This window comes from Phyllobates terribilis, unplaced genomic scaffold (assembly GCF_046119375.1).
Source record: "Phyllobates terribilis strain yellow unplaced genomic scaffold, ASM4611937v1 Scaffold_3__8_contigs__length_932513732, whole genome shotgun sequence".
Classification (NCBI taxonomy): domain Eukaryota; kingdom Metazoa; phylum Chordata; class Amphibia; order Anura; family Dendrobatidae; genus Phyllobates; species Phyllobates terribilis.
In genome coordinates this window covers 58,160,577-58,175,791 of record NW_027362763.1, presented here as the reverse complement: position 1 = coordinate 58,175,791, position 15,215 = coordinate 58,160,577, and positions in this window count along the sequence as shown.

The window sequence follows — 15,215 nt, the reverse complement described above, 5'->3', positions numbered from 1 at the left end:
GGGTCTTCCCAGTGCTTGCTCCATACTCCACTCCTACTACATTCATAGTGGGTCTTCCCAGTGCATGCTCCATACTCCACTCCTACTACATTCATAGGAGGTCTTCCCAGTGCATGCTCCATACTCCATTCCTACTACATTCATACTCAGGGGGTCTTCCCAGTGCATGAGCCATACTCCACTCCTACTACATTCATACTAAGGGGGGTCTTCCCAGTGCATGCTCCATACTCCACTCCTACTACATTCATACTCAGGGGGTTTTCCCAGCGCATGCTCCATACTCCACTCCTACTACATTCATACTCAGGGGATCTTCCCAGCGTATGCTCCATACTCCACTCCTACTACATTCATACTCAGGGGGTCTTCCCAGCGCATGCTCCAAACTCCACTCCTACTACATTCATACTCAGGGGGTCTTCCAAGTGCATGCTACATACTCCACTCCTACTACATTCATACTCAGGGGGTCTTCCCAGCGCATGCTCCATACTCCACTGCTACTACATTCATACTCGGGGGGGTCTTTCCAGTGCATGCTCCATACTCCACTCCTACTATATTCATACTCAGGGGGTCTTCCCAGTGCATGTTCCATACTCCACTCCTACTATATTCATACTCAGGGGGTCTTCCAGCGCATGCTCCATACTCCATTCCTTCTATATTCATAATCAGGCGGTCTTCCCAGTGCATGCTCCAAACTCCACTACTACTACATTCATACTCGGGGGTCTTCCCAGTGCATGATCCATACTCCACTCCTACTATATTCATACTCGGGGGGTCTTCCCAGTGCATGATCCTTACTCCACTCCTACTACATTCATAGGGGGTCTTCCCAGAACATGCTCCATACTCCACTCCTACTACATTCATAGGGGGTCTTCCCAGTACATGCTCCATACTCCACTCCTACTACATTCATAGGGGGTCTTCCCAGTACATGCTCCATACTCCACTCCTACTACATTCATAAGGGGTCTTCCCAGTACATGCTCCATACTCCACTCCTACTACATTCATAGGGGGTCTTCCCAGTACATGCTCCATACTCCACTCCTACTACATTCATACTCAGGGGGTCTTCCCAGTACATGCTCCATACTCCACTCCTACTACATTCATAGGGGGTTTTCCCAGTGCATGCGCCATACTCCACTCCTACTACATTCATGGGGGGTCTTCCCAGTGCATTCTCCATACTCCACTCCTACTACATTCATAGGGGGTCTTCCCAGCGCATGCTCCATACTCCACTCCTACTACATTCATACTAAGGGGGGTCTTCCCAGTGCATGCTCCATACTCCACTCCTACTACATTCATACTCAGGGGGTTTTCCCAGCGCATGCTCCATACTCCACTCCTACTACATTCATACTCAGGGGATCTTCCCAGCGTATGCTCCATACTCCACTCCTACTACATTCATACTCAGGGGGTCTTCCCAGCGCATGCTCCAAACTCCACTCCTACTACATTCATACTCAGGGGGTCTTCCAAGTGCATGCTACATACTCCACTCCTACTACATTCATACTCAGGGGGTCTTCCCAGCGCATGCTCCATACTCCACTGCTACTACATTCATACTCGGGGGGGTCTTTCCAGTGCATGCTCCATACTCCACTCCTACTATATTCATACTCAGGGGGTCTTCCCAGTGCATGTTCCATACTCCACTCCTACTATATTCATACTCAGGGGGTCTTCCAGCGCATGCTCCATACTCCATTCCTTCTATATTCATAATCAGGCGGTCTTCCCAGTGCATGCTCCAAACTCCACTACTACTACATTCATACTCGGGGGTCTTCCCAGTGCATGATCCATACTCCACTCCTACTATATTCATACTCGGGGGGTCTTCCCAGTGCATGATCCTTACTCCACTCCTACTACATTCATAGGGGGTCTTCCCAGAACATGCTCCATACTCCACTCCTACTACATTCATAGGGGGTCTTCCCAGTACATGCTCCATACTCCACTCCTACTACATTCATAGGGGGTCTTCCCAGTACATGCTCCATACTCCACTCCTACTACATTCATAAGGGGTCTTCCCAGTACATGCTCCATACTCCACTCCTACTACATTCATAGGGGGTCTTCCCAGTACATGCTCCATACTCCACTCCTACTACATTCATACTCAGGGGGTCTTCCCAGTACATGCTCCATACTCCACTCCTACTACATTCATAGGGGGTTTTCCCAGTGCATGCGCCATACTCCACTCCTACTACATTCATGGGGGGTCTTCCCAGTGCATTCTCCATACTCCACTCCTACTACATTCATAGGGGGTCTTCCCAGTGCATGCTCCATACTCCACTCCTACTGCATTTATAGGGGGTCTTCCCAGTGCATGCTCCATATTCCACTCCTACTGCATTCATAGGGGGTCTTCCCAGTGCATGCTTCATACTCCAATCCTACTGCATTCATAGGGGGTCTTCCCAGTGCATGCTCCATACTCCACTCCTACTACATTCATAGGGGGTCTTCCCAGTGCATGCTCCATACTCCACTCCTACTACATTCATACTCAGGGGGTCTTCCCAGTGCATGCTCCATACTCCACTCCTACTACATTCATACTAAGGGGGGTCTTCCCAGTGCATGCTCCATACACCAATCCTACTACATTCATACTCAGGGGGTCTTCCAAGCGCATGCTCCATACTCCACTCCTACTACATTCATACTCAGGTGGTCTTCCCAGCGCATGCTCCATACTCCACTCCTACTACATTCATACTCAGGGGGTCTTCCCAGTGCATGCTCCATACTCCACACCTACTACATTCATAGGGGGTCTTCCCAGTACATGCTCCATACTACATTCATAGGGGGTCTTCCCAGTGCATGCTCCATACTCCACTCCTACTACATTCATAGGGGGTCTTCCCAGTGCATGCTCCATATTCCACTCCTACTACATTCATAGGGGGTCTTCCCAGTGCATGCTCCATACTCCACTCCTACTGCATTCATAGGGGGTCTTCCCAGTGCATGCTCCATACTCCACTCCTACTACATTCATAGGGGGTCTTCCCAGTGCATGCTCCATACTCCAATCCTACTGCATTCATAGGGGTCTTCCCAGTGCATTCTCCATACTCCACTCCTACTACATTCATAGGGGGTCTTCCCAGTGCATGCTCCATACTCCACTCCTATTATATTCATAGGGGGTCTTCCCAGTGCATGCTCCATACTCCACTCCTACTGCATTCATAGGGGATCTTCCCAGTGCTTGCTCCATACTCCACTCCTACTACATTCATAGGGGGTCTTCCCAGTGCATGCTCCATACTCCATTCCTACTACATTCATACTCAGGGGGTCTTCCCAGTGCATGATCCATACTCCACTCCTACTACATTCATAGGGGATCTTCCCAGTGCATGCTCCATACTCCACTCCTACTACATTCATAGGAGGTCTTCCCAGTGCATGCTCCATACTCCATTCCTACTACATTCATACTCAGGGGGTCTTCCCAGTGCATGATCCATACTCCACTCCTACTACATTCATACTAAGGGGGGTCTTCCCAGTGCATGCTCCATACTCCACTCCTACTACATTCATAGGAGGTCTTCCCAGTGCATGCTCCATACTCCATTCCTACTACATTCATACTCAGGGGGTCTTCCCAGTGCATGATCCATACTCCACTCCTACTACATTCATACTAAGGGGGGTCTTCCCAGTGCATGCTCCATACTCCACTCCTACTACATTCATACTCAGGGGGTCTTCCCAGCGTATGCTCCATACTCCACTCCTACTACATTCATACTCAGGGGGTCTTCCCAGCGTATGCTCCATACTCCACTCCTACTACATTCATACTCAGGGGGTCTTCCCAGCGCATGCTCCAAACTCCACTCCTACTACATTCATACTCAGGGGGTCTTCCCAGTGCATGCTACATACTCCACTCCTACTACATTCATACTCAGGGGGTCTTCCCAGCGCATGCTCCATACTCCACTCCTACTACATTCATACTCAGGGGGTCTTCCCAGCGCATGCTCCATACTCCACTCCTACTACATTCATACTCAGGGGGTCTTCCCAGCACATGCTCTGTAACGGGTCTGGGAGGCGGAACCTCTGAGCTACTATACAAGGGGGCGGTCCTTGTAAGGGAGCGGGTGGCGACCAGGGAAGACGGGCTGGAAGTCTCAGCAGGTGAACGGGACAGTCTCTGAGTGAACGGGACAGTCTCTGAGTGAACGGGCTGGAGGTCACGGCAAGTGACCGGGGCAGTCTCTAGGTATAGGGTTGGTACGACCTGTGGCGGCTGAAGATAGACGTGAGCTCCCAGGTGAGCAGGCGAGAGTCTCTGGATGAACGGGTGGTCACAGCATGTGACGGCGGAGCCTCCAGGAAGACCAGCGGACAGGCGACAGATGAGCGCTCCCAGGTGAGCGGGCAGAAGTCTCTGGACAGGCGGGTGGTCACAGCACGTGACGGCAGAGCCTCCGGGTAGGCAAGCAGACTGGTAGCAGATGAGCGCTCCCAGGTGAGCGGGCAGGAGTCACTGGACAGGCAGGTGGTCACAGCACGTGACGGCGGAGCCTCCAGGTAGGCTAGCAGGCAGGTAGCAGATGTGCGCTCCCAGGTGAGCGGGCAAGCTGGTCCATAGACAGACTGACAGGAGTTGGAAGGCAGACCGTCGGACCACAGGCAAGCAGGCAGGTAGCTGATGTGCGCTCCCAGGTGAGCGGGCAGGCTGGTCCTTAGACAGACTGACAGGATTAGTAAGGCAGACCGTCGGACCTCAGACTAGCAGGCAGGTAGCAAGTAATCAGGCAGGAATCTGGCAGGTAACTGGCAGGTAACTGGCAACGGGACCTGAGGGCTGAAGCACAGGTGAGACACAGGTGCAAACAACATTGCTCGGGCACCTCCATTTTGGAGGAGGTGCCTTATATATGGTAAAGTCCTCCGGCCATTGGCCGGGGACTCCTTAGGACGGCGCGCGCGGCCCCTTTAAGAGGGAGGGAGAGCGCGCGCGCGCGCCCTAAGCACAGTGGCCGGGAAGGAGCGCGCGCTGCCAGCAGAGCGGGAGAGGGACGCCGGGCACGGAGCAGAGCGGTGAGGGGAACAGCGTCCCTGCCTAGCAGAGGGCAGGGACGCCGGCACTACAGTACCCCCCCCTTTAGGCCCCCCCTTTTTTAGGCCAGAGAGAAATTTAGCTAGGATGAGAGGGGCATGGATGTTCTCCCGGGGCTCCCACGTTCTCTCCTCAGGACCAAACCCCTTCCAATCTACCAGAAAAAAGGTCTTCCCTCTTACCCTTTTGGTAGCAAGAATGTTCTCTACCTCAAACTCGTCCTCAGCGGAAACCGGAGCAGGAGGCGTACCTGTAGACTTGGAAAAAGAGTTAAGCACCACGGGTTTGAGGAAAGATACATGGAAGGAGTTAGGGATCCGTAAGTTGGCCGGGAGTTTCAATTTATAGGCCACCGGGTTGATCTGACTGATGACCTCCAGAGGACCGATGAACCGAGGCCCTAACTTGTAAGAAGGTATCTTGAGTCGAACATATTTAGATGAGAGCCAGACCTTATCTCCTGGACGAAATTGTGGAGGATCCAGGCGTTTTTTGTCAGCGTGTCTTTTCATACGCTCGGATGACAGAAGGAGTGCGGACCGGGTACTCTCCCATATGGAGGAAAATTTGCTAACGAGAGATTCCGCAGCCGGGTTGTCCACAGAGGTGGAGACAGGAAAAGGAATCCGAGGATGCTGACCGAAAACTACAAAAAACGGGGATTTGGAGGAGGATTCGCTCTCGTGATTATTATAAGAGAACTCGGCCCATGGTAGGAGATCCACCCAGTCAGAATGGTGGGCATTAACGAAGTGCCGGAGGTAACTGGTCAGGTTCTGATTGATCCGCTCCACTTGACCATTGGACTGTGGGTGGTAAGCGGAGGAGAAGTCCAGGGTGACGTCTAGTAGTTTACAAGTGGCTCTCCAGAAACGTGAGGTGAACTGTACCCCACGATCCGACACGATGTGGAGGGGCAGGCCATGAAGACGGAAGATATGGCGGATTAAGTCTTTAGCCAGCTCGGGTGCAGACGGGAGGCCTGGCAGGGGAATAAAGTGAGCCATCTTGGAAAAGCGGTCAGCGACCACCCAAATGACCGTACAACCGACAGAGACGGGGAGATCAGTTATGAAGTCCATAGCAATATGCTGCCAGGGGGCAGCAGGCACAGGAAGCGGAAGGAGGCGTCCGGCTGACAGATGTCTCGGGACTTTGTTGCGGGCGCAGGACACACAGGCAGAAACAAAGTCTATTACGTCCTTGTGCAGGGTAGGCCACCAATAGTGCCGGGCAATAAGCTGGAGGGTCTTTTTCTGACCGGCGTGGCCAGCTAGCTTAGACGAATGGCCCCAGTGTAGGATCTTCTCCCGATCAGGGACTGAAACAAACGTCTTACCGGGAGGGAGACGATTTAGACTCACGGGAGCCACCTGCATTACTCTGGCGGGATCGATGATATGTTTAGGTTCTTCCTCGAGATCGGACACCAGAAAGGATCGGGACAAGGCGTCTGCTTTGACGTTTTTGTCAGCCGGGCGAAAATGAAGAACAAAATCAAAGCGAGCAAAAAACAAGGACCACCGGGCTTGGCGCGGGTTAAGTCTCTGGGCATGCTGGAGGTAAGCCAAGTTCTTGTGGTCAGTGTAAATTATTACCGGATGAAGAGCCCCCTCGAGTAGGTAACGCCACTCCTCCAACGCCAGCTTGATGGCCAATAACTCTCGGTCTCCTATGGAATAGTTGCGCTCAGAAGAGGAGAAGAGTTTGGAGAAGAAGCCACAAGTTACCATTCTCCCGGAAGATGATTTTTGAGTAAGTACCACTCCGGCTCCAGAGGAGGAGGCGTCAACTTCCAGGAAGAACTGCTTGTTGCCGTCCGGGCGATGCAGCACCGGGGCGGAAGAGAAGGCCTGTTTTAGGGAAAGAAAGGCCTCCTCTGCTTCGGGCGGCCACTCTTTGGGATTAGTACCCTTACGGGTGAGCGCGGAAATTGGGGCAGTCCGGGAAGAGAAGTGTGGTATGAAGAGGCGGTAGTAGTTGGCGAAGCCCAGGAATCGCTGAATGGCCTTCAACCCCTCCGGTCGGGGCCATTTCTCGATGGCAGACAGTTTCTCAGGATCCATTTGTAGGCCGGTCTGAGAGATAATGTAGCCCAGAAACGGAAGCGAGGTCTGCTCAAAGAGGCACTTCTCATATTTAGCGTAGAGATGGTTCTGCCTGAGCCTGAGCAGGACCTGACGAACGTCCCTCCGGTGAGTCTGGAGATCCGGAGAGAAGACCAAGATGTCGTCCAGGTACACCACTACGCAGGAGTAGAGAAGGTCCCGGAAGATGTCATTGACCAACTCTTGAAAGACGGCAGGAGCGTTACAGAGGCCAAAGGGCATTACCAGATATTCATAGTGGCCGTCCCGGGTATTGAATACCGTCTTCCATTCATCCCCCTGACGGATACGAACCAGGTTGTACGCCCCACGGAGGTCTAGTTTGGTGAAGATTCTAGCCCCCCTCAGACGATCAAATAACTCCGGAATGAGCGGAAGGGGGTACTTATTCTTCACCGTGATCTGGTTAAGGCCTCTATAGTCTATACAGGGACGGAGAGAGCCGTCCTTCTTTTTGACGAAAAAGAAGCCTGCTCCCGCCGGGGAGGTAGATTTCCGGATGAATCCCCTGGCCAGATTCTCCTCAATATATTCGGACATCGAGCGGGTCTCAGCAGCGGATAATGGATAAATACGCCCACGGGGAGGAGAAGTACCAGGTAACAAGTCGATAGGGCAGTCGTATGGTCTATGAGGGGGTAGTGTCTCTGCTTCCTTTTTATTAAAGACATCAGCATAAGACCAATAAGGGATCGGAAGTCCAGGTAGATTAGCTGGAGTAGGAGAAGGACGGACGGGATGGACGGGAACCAGACAGGTCTTAAGGCAGCCCTGTCCCCAGCGAAGGACTTCTCCGGTCTGCCAGTCAAGAACGGGTGCATGTCTCTGGAGCCAAGGTAGACCTAGCAGGAGGGCGTGAGAGAGTCCAGGCAGAACATGGAAGGAGATACTTTCAGAATGCAGCATTCCCACCTGCAGAGTAATGGATTCGGTGATGAGTTGGATGGGGCGTGGTAAGAGCCCCCCATCCACGGCAGCAACAGACAAGGGTACAGCCAGAGGTTTGGTGGGGATGCGGTATTTCTCTACCAGGGACTGTGAGATAAGATTCCCGGCTGCTCCAGAGTCAAGTTGGGCTAGTTCAAAATAACGGTTCTCCCCGTAGACGATTGAAACTGACAACAGCAGGGATGGAGAGGATTTATTCTTGTCTAGGTGGACCTCTCTGAGCGAACCTAGACACAGGCGTTTCCCGACCTCTCCGGGCAGGCACGGATCCGGTGCTCCTTACTGCCACAGTAGAAGCAGGTCCCCTCGGCACGGCGTAAGTCCTGACGGGTCTTGACCATCTTGGTCTGGTCGACCTGCATAGGCTCAGGAGAGTGTACCTGGTAAGAGACAGAAGGAGTGACGGGTTTCTGAAAAGTAGGAGCTAGACGTGGTAATCTACTCTCATGGGTGACCTCTCTGGCACGCTCCTGGAACCGTAGGTCAATCCGGGTGGCAAGAGTTATTAAATCATCGAGAGTGGTAGGAATGTCCCGACCGGCAAGCTCATCTTTAATACGGCCGGACAGACCCTCCCAGAAGACGGAAACCAGAGCGTCGTTATCCCAGGCCAGCTCCGAGGCAAGGGTACGGAACCGTATGGCATATTGGCCCACGGTGAGACTTTCCTGACGGAGGCGTAGCAGAGATGATGCGGATGAGGTCTTCCGTCCGGGTTCGTCGAAGACTTTCCGGAAAGCCGTGAGAAAAGCAGGCAAGTTGGATACCAGGGGGTCTCCTCTCTCCCATAGAGGATTTAGCCAGGCCAGGGCCTCCCCGGTGAGATGGGACATGATGAATGCAATTTTGGCCCGGTCGGAGTTAAACTGGTGAGATAATAGTTCAAAGTGCAGGGTGCACTGATTTATGAAGCCCCGAGCCTGGGTGGAGTCGCCTCCGAAGCGAGGAGGTGCAGAAAGCCGGGGTCCGGGGTAAGATACCATGGTATTAGTGGGCAGTGGGGCTGCCGGATTGCGAGACATGGCACTGGCGGAGGTTGCTGGTGGAGCAGTCAGAGTGTCCAGGCGAGTATTGACATTCCGCAGGTGACCCAGAATGGACTCCTGTTGGGACCTTTGACGGGACAGTTCATGACACAGGTCCGAGAGCGAGGGAGCTGGGGTGCCACCGGGTTCCATGGCCCGAGCAAACTGTAACGGGTCTGGGAGGCGGAACCTCTGAGCTACTATACAAGGGGGCGGTCCTTGTAAGGGAGCGGGTGGCGACCAGGGAAGACGGGCTGGAAGTCTCAGCAGGTGAACGGGACAGTCTCTGAGTGAACGGGACAGTCTCTGAGTGAACGGGCTGGAGGTCACGGCAAGTGACCGGGGCAGTCTCTAGGTATAGGGTTGGTACGACCTGTGGCGGCTGAAGATAGACGTGAGCTCCCAGGTGAGCAGGCGAGAGTCTCTGGATGAACGGGTGGTCACAGCATGTGACGGCGGAGCCTCCAGGAAGACCAGCGGACAGGCGACAGATGAGCGCTCCCAGGTGAGCGGGCAGAAGTCTCTGGACAGGCGGGTGGTCACAGCACGTGACGGCAGAGCCTCCGGGTAGGCAAGCAGACTGGTAGCAGATGAGCGCTCCCAGGTGAGCGGGCAGGAGTCACTGGACAGGCAGGTGGTCACAGCACGTGACGGCGGAGCCTCCAGGTAGGCTAGCAGGCAGGTAGCAGATGTGCGCTCCCAGGTGAGCGGGCAAGCTGGTCCATAGACAGACTGACAGGAGTTGGAAGGCAGACCGTCGGACCACAGGCAAGCAGGCAGGTAGCTGATGTGCGCTCCCAGGTGAGCGGGCAGGCTGGTCCTTAGACAGACTGACAGGATTAGTAAGGCAGACCGTCGGACCTCAGACTAGCAGGCAGGTAGCAAGTAATCAGGCAGGAATCTGGCAGGTAACTGGCAACGGGACCTGAGGGCTGAAGCACAGGTGAGACACAGGTGCAAACAACATTGCTCGGGCACCTCCATTTTGGAGGAGGTGCCTTATATATGGTAAAGTCCTCCGGCCATTGGCCGGGGACTCCTTAGGACGGCGCGCGCGGCCCCTTTAAGAGGGAGGGAGAGCGCGCGCGCGCCCTAAGCACAGTGGCCGGGAAGGAGCGCGCGCTGCCAGCAGAGCGGGAGAGGGACGCCGGGCACGGAGCAGAGCGGTGAGGGGAACAGCGTCCCTGCCTAGCAGAGGGCAGGGACGCCGGCACTACATGCTCCATACTCCACTCCTACTACATTCATGCTCAGGGGGTCTTCCCAGTGCATGCTCCATACTCCACTCCTACTACATTCATACTCGGGGGGGTCTTTCCAGTGCATGCTCCATACTCCACTCCTACTATATTCATACTCAGGGGGTCTTCCCAGTGCATGTTCCATACTCCACTCCTACTATATTCATACTCAGGGGGTCTTCCAGCGCATGCTCCATACTCCACTCCTACTATATTCATACTCGGGGGGGGGGGGGGTCTTCCCAGTGCGTGCTCCATACTCCACTCTTGCTACATTTATACTCAAGGGGTCTTCCCAGCGCATGCTCCATGCTCCACTCCAACTACATTCATACTCAGGGGGTCTTCCCAATGCATACACAGCTTTTCCAACACCCTCAAATAGAATAGATGGAGCAGATGTCAGGCATGCACACTGCCACACTAATGATTATAAAAGTGCCCCATCCTGTCGGTCTGTGGGGGTCCCAGCAACTGGATTTCCACAATCTGTAAGTTATCACCTATCCTGTGGATAGACGACATCTTCATATTATCGGACAAACCCTTTCACCAAAGATAAAGCATCAATTCACTCACTAACAGTTAAATAAGTGTCTCCAAAAATAATAAATTATTATTCACTGTCTAATCCATAAATTAGACCATGAATCAAAGATAAAGCATCACTTTGAGTGAAGTGCCGAGCAGTGACGGTGTCATTAAGTGTTGCACAGAATTGCGCACATAGCACTGACCCTGAGCACAAGTGGTTTACTTATTACTTATATTATCAGGATGAGAGGAGGAAAGAAGGGAATTTATCCACAGCTTCCATACCTGCAATAGTCACATATTGCAAAGAAATGTGTGCTCTCTGCATACATGGAGGCACAAATATGTATGCTCACCATATACAGTACAGACCAAAAGTTTGGACACACTTTCTCATTTAAAGATTTTTCTGTATTTTTATGACTATGAAAATTGTACATTCACACTGAAGGCATCAAAACTATGAATTAACACATGTGGAATTATATACTTAACAAAAAAAGTGTGAAACAACTGAAAATATGTCTTATATTCTAGGTTTTTCAAAGTAACCACCTTTTGCTTTGATAACTGCTTTGCACACTCTTGGCATTCTCTTGATGAGCTTCAAGAGGTAGTCACCGGAAATGGTTTTCACTTCACAGGTGTGCCCTGTCAAGTTTAATAAGTGGGATTTTTTGCCTTATAAATGGGGTTTGGACCATCAGTTGTGTTGTGCAGAAGTCAAGTGATAGTCCTACTGAATAGACTGTTAGCTGCTTTTTTCTTGCCATAATAAAAATTCTAAGTAAAGAAATAAAGGTCAGTCAATCCGAAAAATTGGGCAAACTTTGAAAGTGTCCCCAAGTGCAGTTGTAAAAACCATCACGCGCTACAAAGAAACTGGCTCACATGAGGACCGCCCCAGGAAAGGAAGACCAAGAGTCACCTCTACTTCTGAGGATAAGCTTATCCGAGTCACCAGCCTCAGAAATCGCAGGTTAACAGCAGCTCAGATTAGAGACCAGGTCATTGCCACACAGAGTTCTAGCAGCAGACACATCTCTGCAACAACTATTAAGAGGAGACTTTGTGCAGCAGGTCTTCATGGTAAAATAGCTGCTAGGAAACCACTGCTAAGGACAGGCAACAAGCAGAAGAGACTTGTTTGGGCTAAAGAACACAAGGAATGGACATTAGACCAGTGGAAATCTGTGCTTTGGTTTGATGAGTCCAAATTTGAGATCTTTGGTTCCAACCACCGTGTCTTTGTGCGACGCAGAAAAGGTGAACGGATGGACTCTACATGCCTGGTTCCCACCGTGAAGCATGGAGGAGGAGGTGTGATGGTGTAGGGGGTGCTTTGCTGGTGACACTGTTGGGGATTTATTCAAAATTGAAGGCATACTGGACCAACATGGCTACCACAGCATCTTGCAGCGGCATGCTATTCCATCCGGTTTGCGTTTAGTTGGACCATCATTTATTTTTCAACAGGACAATGACCCCAAACACACCTCCAGGCTGTGTAAGGGCTATTTGACCAAGAAGGGGAGTGATGGGGTGCTACGCCAGATGAACTGGCCTCCACAGTCACCAGACCTGAACCCAAGCGAGATGGTTTGGGGTGAGATGGACCGCAGAGTGAAGGCAAAAGGGCCAACAAGTGCTAAGCATCCCTGGGAACTCCTTCAAGATTGTTGGAAGACCATTTCCGGTGACTACCTCTTGAAGCTCATCAAGAGAATGCCAAGAGTGTGCAAAGCAGTCATCAAAGCAAAAGGTGGCTACTTTGAAGAACCTAGAATATAAGACATATTTTCAGTTGTTTCACACTTTTTTGTTAAGTATACAATTCCACATGTGTTAATTCATAGTTTTGATGCCTTCAGTGTGAATGTACAATTTTCATAGTCATGAAAATACAGAAAAATCTTTAAATGAGAAGGTGTGTCCAAACTTTTGGTCTGTACTGTACATGGATGAATACTTTTGCACGCTCACTGTATGCATGTGTACACATATACATGGTCAAAGCATTCACACATTCACACATATGCATGCTCCACTCTTTGGCTCAGTGGTTAGCGCAGCAGCGCTGGAGCCCTGGGTTCAAATCCCACCAAGGAAAACATCTACAAGGTTTGAGTTTGTGTTGCTTTCCTCCGGGTTCTCTGCTTTCCTCTGCAAAGTCATATGAATAGGGAACTTAGATTGTGAGCCCCAATAGAGACAGTGACTGTGAAATATGATGGCATAAGATAAGCAAGTATTATAAAAAAAATAATACACTACCGGCATGTATTTACTAGATACTTGGACTAAGCATATATATATAACATATACACAGATAAATAAATGGTCCATCGACTCACACTCTAGTATCATGCATATAATACTGTCACCCTGACGAGCCTTAGGACCAGTAACTATAGGAAGCCCACAGCCCACCCTAGTGGGGTATATTTCATAACATTCATGATGGACACATTTGGGGTGGTCATCACAGGCCAATTAGGATATAGTCACAAAGAGAAAAGTATCTTTGAAATGACTAATCAAAATTGTTTTCTAGAGAGAAGGTCCCAGAAATACAGATGGCCAATATACAGAAGCTGAAAACCTGTCAGGGTAATCTAGATAAAAACGAAAGAGGTGGTCTTCTGGAGAGGTCTCCATGTATAATGTCTTCTATGAGTTTCTCGTGATAAGACCTGCGCTGTCCAACCATGGTGGATCTCAGCTCATTACTCCACCATGAAAGTTCACATTAGAGAATGCAATAATCCACTGGGTTTAACCCACGAATCCACATCCATTACATTTAAAGGATATGCCAACTATTAGGAGATGTATCCAGTTGGGTGATATATGTAAGGCGGCCGCGCTGCTGCAGGAAATAGATTTTTCAACAATGATGGTAAAAACTTCTTTTTTTTTCAACGCTGTACCAGTGGGGGAAAAAAAGGATACATTTGTTTTTTTCACTTAATAAAGAAGTGAAATGCGTTCTGAATAAAAAACCTTTTTATCATCATTGTTGAAGAATTCATTTACTCCAGTTACGTAGCCCACCTTACGTGTTTCATCCAAGTGGAGCCAATATTTCTGCTTCATAGGAGCTGCACCAGGTGAGCCATTACCTAGCACCAGGGCCGGCTCCAGGTTTTTCTGGGCCCTGGGCGAAAGAGTCTCAGTGGGCCCCTATAACACATACCACGATTCATGATGCACAGATACGGCGGAGAAATATATATATATATAGTACAATGCAAAGATTTCACTTCTTACATTACATGAGTGATATCTATTGTAAATTCTACAATAGCTCAGAAACCGGCGAATCGCTCCACACAGTATACTGGCCACCATAAAATGCTCCATACAGGATACTGGCCCCCATAAAATGCTCCATACGGAATACTGGCCCCCATAAAATGCTCCATACAGAATACTGGCCCCCATAAAATGCTCCATACAGAATACTGGTGGCCCCCATATAACTCTCCATACGGAATACTGGCCCCCATATAATGCTCCATACAGAATACTGGCCCCCATATAACGCTCCATACGGAATACTGGCCCCCATAAAATGCTCCATACAGAATACTGGCCCCCATAAAATGCTCCATACGGAATACTGGCCCCGATAAAATGCTCCATACGGAATACTGGCCCCCATATAATGCTCCATACGGAATACTGGCCCCCGTATAATGCTCCATACGGAATACTGGCCCCCATAAAATGCTCCATACAGAATACTGGCCCCCATAAAATGCTCCATACGGAATACTGGCCCCCATATAACGCTCTATACGGAATACTGGCCCCCATATAATGCTCCATACAGAATACTGGCCCCATAAAATGCTCCATACGGAAAACGGGCCCCCATATAACTCTCCATACGGAATACTGGCCCCCATATAATGCTCCATACGGAATACTGGCCCCCGTATAATGCTCCATACGGAATACTGGCCCCCATAAAATGCTCCATACGGAATACTGGCCCCCATATAACGCTCCATACGGAATACTGGCCCCCATATAACGCTCCACACAGTATACTGGCCCCCATAAAATGCTCCATACGGAATACTGGCCTCCATATAACTCTCCATATGGAATACTGGCCCCCATATAACTCTCCATACAGAATACTGGCCCCCATAAAATGCTCCATACAGGAGACTGGCCCTCATAAAATGCTCCATACAGAATACTGGCCCCC